Raw genomic sequence first — 6,532 nt, forward strand, 5'->3', positions numbered from 1 at the left:
ATATGATTGGCACAAAGCCATCAGTAGTAGTAATATGATTGGCACAAAGCCATCAGTAGAAGTGATATGATCGGCACACAGCCTATAGTAACGGTAACATAATCGGCACAAAGCCATCAGTAGCATCGCAACAAAGCTGCCAGCAACATTACCGTAGCAAAGCTGCCAGTAACAGTATATGTAGCCAAGCCACCAGTAACAGTGATTGTGGCAGAGCCACCAGTACAGTACTTCCTCCATAACAGTATCCTAACCCCATGCAGTATGTCGTGTATGCAGAATGCCATGCTCAAAATCTGTCATACAATTCATAGACAAATAAGTCATACCAATCACAGACAAATCAGTCATTTAAATCACAGACAAATCAGTCATTTACATCTCGGACAAATCAATCACTTACATCACAGATAAATCAATCATTTAACCTCGAGGGCAAAATAGTCATTTTACCCTTTAAGGGTATATCGGTTAATTCACCTAACAGAGGTATTACAATAATTTTACCTACAGGGGCATCACGGTTATTTTACCCTACAGGGGCATTATGATCATTTTACACTACAGGGGCATTACGATCATTTTACAAATATTGATGTCTCGATACTTATTACGACCTCCTAAAAGGTCTATCGTCGCTTCGAGTGACTCAGATAACCTACACGGCTAGAACAATGTATATGGGCCCAAAACTCACTATTGGGCCCAAATGGGCCCACACGCTCGTGTGGCCCATTTAGTCCAAATTCACATACGGTATCGCGAGCCTCATAAACCAAGCCATCAATGCTAACTGATAGAGGATTTTACCCGTGTGGGCCCAAAAGCCCATTAGGCCCACACAGCCCATTTTGACCCATCGAGGCCCATAACGGCCCCAGCTATGCAAAACATCACAGTCTAACAACACTTACCACATCACATACATTTTATCCATGTGGCCCACAAGCCCACTGGGCCCACCAGCCCATTTCAGCCCAACGAGGCCCAGAACATTCCAAAATTAGATACGGCTATGTATACACCATAACCCGGTTCATTAATAGCCACTTATCGTAGATTTTCTCTATGTGGGGCCCACGTTCCCATTGGGCCCACACTGCCCATTTTGGCCCAGCGAAGCCCAGAACTACCAAAGTCATGTGTGCGACATGACAAGTATATCGATTTCTCACTTAACAGTGAAATTTATCCACGAGATCCCGTTCGACCCAAAACGGCCCATTAGACCTAATAACGGTCAAGTCCACAATATCACTCATGACGGCCTTTGTCAATGTGTCGACTCCCCCACACGAGTGTCCGTGCGCCCATGTAGTAGTCGTTGTCGTATCATCGGCTTTCTGGCATTTCGGCATCCCGACATTTCGACATTTGTCGTTCTAAAATGTGAATAGTGTGTGTACACACCTTGATGAAGAGAAATGCAGTAGCCCACGAGCGTAGAACCTTGACTGATTCAACTTATACTTCCTAAGCCGTTTGATTATGAATCGATATCACCTCCTTGTGGTTTATCTGTACCACAACATTATCTATTAAGCATCAATATCAATAACAAAGGTTAAACAATTATTATCCTAAGGAAAACACACGGCCAACAAGAGAACTACACATTCAGCCAGTATTTGAAAGCACATAACCACTTGCCCCTAACAATGAGCCAACTAAATGAATTAACTCAATCAACCCACAAGAGAAGAACAAATGCGGCACTTCAGATGCTGGAGAAATCATTTGTTAGAACGCTTGTAGGTCGAAACGTTTGATCGATAGAGAAGGGAAAAAGAATGAAGGCAAAGAAAGAGAAGTTGAATCCGGCTCACATTAAGAAGAATAGGAAACAGGGAGAGGAGAATAAAGAAAACTGAAGCGGGAAAAACACCCAAAAAGGTCTATGGCAATATTTGGCACTATAGATAGAAGAGAGAAAATAAAAGAAATCTACATAATGGAAAGCAATTCGTGAAAATGCACCCAATACACTCTCTAGCCAAATTTGCCTAAACAAAACTCCCCCCAAACGGCTCCAACTTCTCCCATTTCAAAATCCTTCAAAAACTCCACCAATCACTCCACCGAAATTTTCTCCTTGATTTACTCCAACTCCCCATTCAAATTCAATTCAAATTCTTATGACCAATTCAACCACAGAGTTCCAGTCCAGTTCCAAAACCTCCCCAGCTCAAGCAACAAAATAAAAATACAATTGCGCATGTCGTGCTTCAAACCTCAAACTCCTTCCTACACATGTATCGCCACCTTGCCACTAGATCCCTTCTCTCTTTATGATATAAAACAACCACTAATTATTATAAGTCCTATAAGTTAACAGCCAGGTTCACTTAAGAGCCCAAATTAAAATTTTGCAAACACCTATACTTGAACCCATGTTTCTCAAGCACTCCCAAATATACCCAATACTTAGCCACCAAAGCTACACTTAATATATGATATTATCTCACACATAAACTTTTATGAGTTCCGACGCTCAAGGCTTACTACTTCTAGGCCCAAATTCTAGGGCGTTACAAGTCTAATTGAGATTGTATCATATTGAGATTAGAGGTCAACTGCCTTTCTATTTGCCAAAACACAAACACACACAAACACATTCCATAATATTTGACTAATTGAGAAAAAACCCTTAGATTACCTGGTCCAATTTCTAAAATGTATTTTTTTATAAAAAAATTAACACATTTTACAATTTAAGCAACAAGAAATGTAGAAAGACAGTATCTTTCCTATATAAATGTAGAAAGCTCTGCATATTAAGGCAACATGATTAATACTTTTTATCTCTTTCTTTTACCTAACTTGGTTCGCCTTAACCATGATTTATGATCTAGCTTTGCGTTGTCACGATCCCAAAGGTTTTGTGTCTTTGCTCGATCCTTGATCTAGTAACTTTGATACAATTATGATGTGTAAATATAATATAATTAATATAATTAATATGTAATATAATAAGTGATAAAAAAATAATGCAAATAGAATATTATATGAAATATACTGAAAATTAATATAATATAATTATTTTGTGAAAGAAATATAGAATAAATTACAAACTTACAACAATTTGAATTATTATATTTTACAATAAACACAATCATTATATGTTAGGGATTTATAAAATATATATAAATACAGATATTATCATATCTCACCAATGCTACCAATTGGCAATATAGTATTCGGTGAGTATTGGTGGTGGTGCTAGTTCAATTTGTATTAAGTTTCTTTAATCAACATCTAAAACCTATATTAAACTAGTATACAATGAAGTACCGTACATATTGGTCTTTAGAATATGTAATTGTTGAGGGTTTAATTTGTTACTATATCAATCAAAATTATGTAAATTGATGGAAAATGTTAATTTTAGTTTCAAATTTAATAGGTATTAAATTGCCCCAATGTTTTTCGGGGGGATCAATTAGTTCAATATCAACTTTAATTCCTTTTTATTCTCTTATAAATTGAGGAGTGTAAGCTTCACCTTTAGAATAATTTTATAATGTAAGGGAACATTGCATGAAATAATGAAGATAAAGCCTAATTCTAGAAAACAAAAAAGAGAATCATGAAATATCTTTTTCAATGTTGTTCGTCTTTATCATTCATAATGATCTGTTAAATTTATCTAAATAAGTTTCATACTAAATAAGTTTGTAAAAAATTATTTATTATATGCATTACTCTTGACTGAATATATAATTATATTTTGTGTTTTTTAAAAGAGTAGATTCATAAGTGGATTCACTAGTCAATTTAAAATTCAGGTTCTTTTGGTTGAAAAAATAAAATAATTTAATTATATATATTTTTGAAAAACTATTCTATTTTATTTTTAAATGTTTTATTTAAAGGATTTGTATTAATGTACGATTGCAATTTGATTTTGGATTAGTATATGATTACTTTAAATTATTTATTTTTTAATACACTTTTGAACAAATTAGATTTTAAATCATTTGTGGATTGGTATGAATTATTTAAATTATTTCTTTATATCTTGACTTGAATGGAGTGGTGGTTAATAATGCTTGTGTTAAACACTCGTTTGGCATGAATTTTGTAACACCCTAGCCCGACTTGATTAGTCGAGCTTAGATCTTGGCTGTTATTAAACACAATACTTAAATCAGTTGAACACTTTAAATATTACATTTTATTTATTTCTTTAACTAGAGGACATAAAATCCAAAAATAAAGGAAAATATTTAAAATAACTTGTTATTATAGAGTTATCACGGCTTATTACAAAGTAGAAGTTTGATAAAAAAATACACATAAGGTGTAACCCTAGACTATGCCACATTTCCATTGTTTGCATAATAACCCGATACGACTCTTCCTTTGCGTAGTCTTGGCATCGTCGCCTAGGCGCAGTAGAATTGTCACATCCCAAAAGTCGAGAGAGTAAATCCGAGATTAGTGAATTGGAAATCATAATTGGGATAGATAATTAAAATAATTAGGAATTAATTAAACAAAATTTAAAAATAAATAGAATTTATAATTTTAGGTTAAGAACTTAAAGTTGAGTGTTCGAGAATTAATTTGTAGTGGAAATCATCCATATTTATAAAAAGTCAAAGATATGAGTATCAGAAAGTTATGGGTATCAGAAAGATATGGGTATCAAAATCTGGGATTTAAGGCACCAAAAGTGGGATTGAGATTTGGCATAAGTTAATTGCAATTTTGATCCCTGAATCTCAACTATAAATAGGCCTAACCATTTCTCTTCTTCATCATCCCAAATTTGCCCTTCTCTACTTAAGGCATTGTTTTTTCTCTCTCTCTCTCTCTCTCTTTGTAAATTCTCACTTGTATTTTAGACTGAAATATATTTGGTAGTGTCCAAGGACGTAGGCAAAATTTGCTGAACCTCGTTAAATTCTTGTGTTCTTTATTGTATTATTCTACATGAATTGTGAGAGTGATTGTAATGATTTATTATGCTATTAAATTACGATTGAGGGATATTCTAGCTAGGAAAGACCTGGTACTTAAGAGATCCTTGTGATCCACCTCTCTTTCTTGGGAATCGAACTTAGTGTGATTTTTTAGTACAATAATTTTACTCTTTTACACGCTTCCGCACAACAATTGGTATCAGAGCTAGATTCATACTTGGGGAATACGATTGTTCACGGCACTGTTCACGTACAATAGTTGGGATTGAGGAGAAAAATGGAAAAAGCATCGTCATCAGGAAAAACTACTGTGACCAATGCAAAATTTGAAGTAGAGAAATTTGATGGTACCAATAATTTTGGTATGTGGCAATGTGAGATCCTAGATGTCTTATGTCAGCAAAAGCTGGATATAGCCCTTGAAGAAAAACCTGAGAAGATGGATGGCAAGGAGTGGGCCAAGATCAATAGACAGGCATGTGGAACAATTCGCCTATGTTTGGCCAAAGAGCAGAAGTACTGTGTCATGAGGGAGACATCATCGAAGAAGTTGTGGGATACACTAGAAGAAAAGTTTCTAACAAAAAGTCTTGAAAATAGGCTTTATATGAAAAAGAAACTTTATCGATTCACGTATGCATCCGGTATGTCGATGAATGACCATGTGAACTCATTCAATAAAATTTTAGCAGACTTGCTAAATTTGGATGAGAAATTTGAAGATGAAGACAAGACATTAATGTTGTTGAATTCTCTTCCTGATGAATATGATCATCTTACCACCACATTGCTTCATGGGAAGGATATAATCACATTTGATGCAGTCTGTAGTGCGTTGTATAGATCTGAGACTCGAAAGAAAGATAAAAAAGATCACAGAGATACAACTACAGAAGTGTGAACAGTAAGAGGTTGTTCGCACAACAACAAATTTGGTAGGAGTAAGTCCAAAAGGAGACCTGCCAAAGATGAATGTGCTTTTTATCGTGAGAAAAAAAGAATTGTCCTAAGTTACAAAAGGGCAAGGCTATTCCTGATGCATGTGTAGCAGAGCATGATGATGAGTCAGACTTTAGCTTGGTTGGCATGGCAATGGCATGTCATACAGATGAGTAGATTTTGGATTTAGGATGTACTTACCATATGTGTCATAATAAGGATTGGTTTTTTAGTCTTAAAGAACTAGAAGGTGGAGTTGGTTTTATGGGAAATGACAGCGCTTGTAAGACAATTGGAGTAGGTACAATCCAATTGAAGAATCACGATGGCTCAGTTCAAGTCTTGACAGATGTTTGCTACATAGCCAGCTTGAAGAAAAATCTCATCTCATTAGGGGTCCTAGAATCTAAAGGGCTCACAATCACTTTGAGAGATGGATTACTAAAGGTAGTAGCTGGGGTATTGACGGTGATGAAAGGCACAAGAACGAATAACCTGTACTATTTAAATGGAAGTACATTTATTGGATCAACACCAACAGCATCTGCGAAAGATGCAGATTCAAAGGCTACCAGGTTATGGCCTTTGCGATTGGGACATGCTGGTGAAAAAGTTTGCAGAGTTTGGCGAAGCAAGTCTTGTTGAAAGGTGCAAATTCTTGCAAAAAT

Source organism: Gossypium hirsutum, chromosome D07 (genome assembly GCF_007990345.1).
Source record: "Gossypium hirsutum isolate 1008001.06 chromosome D07, Gossypium_hirsutum_v2.1, whole genome shotgun sequence".
Classification (NCBI taxonomy): Eukaryota; Viridiplantae; Streptophyta; class Magnoliopsida; order Malvales; family Malvaceae; genus Gossypium; species Gossypium hirsutum.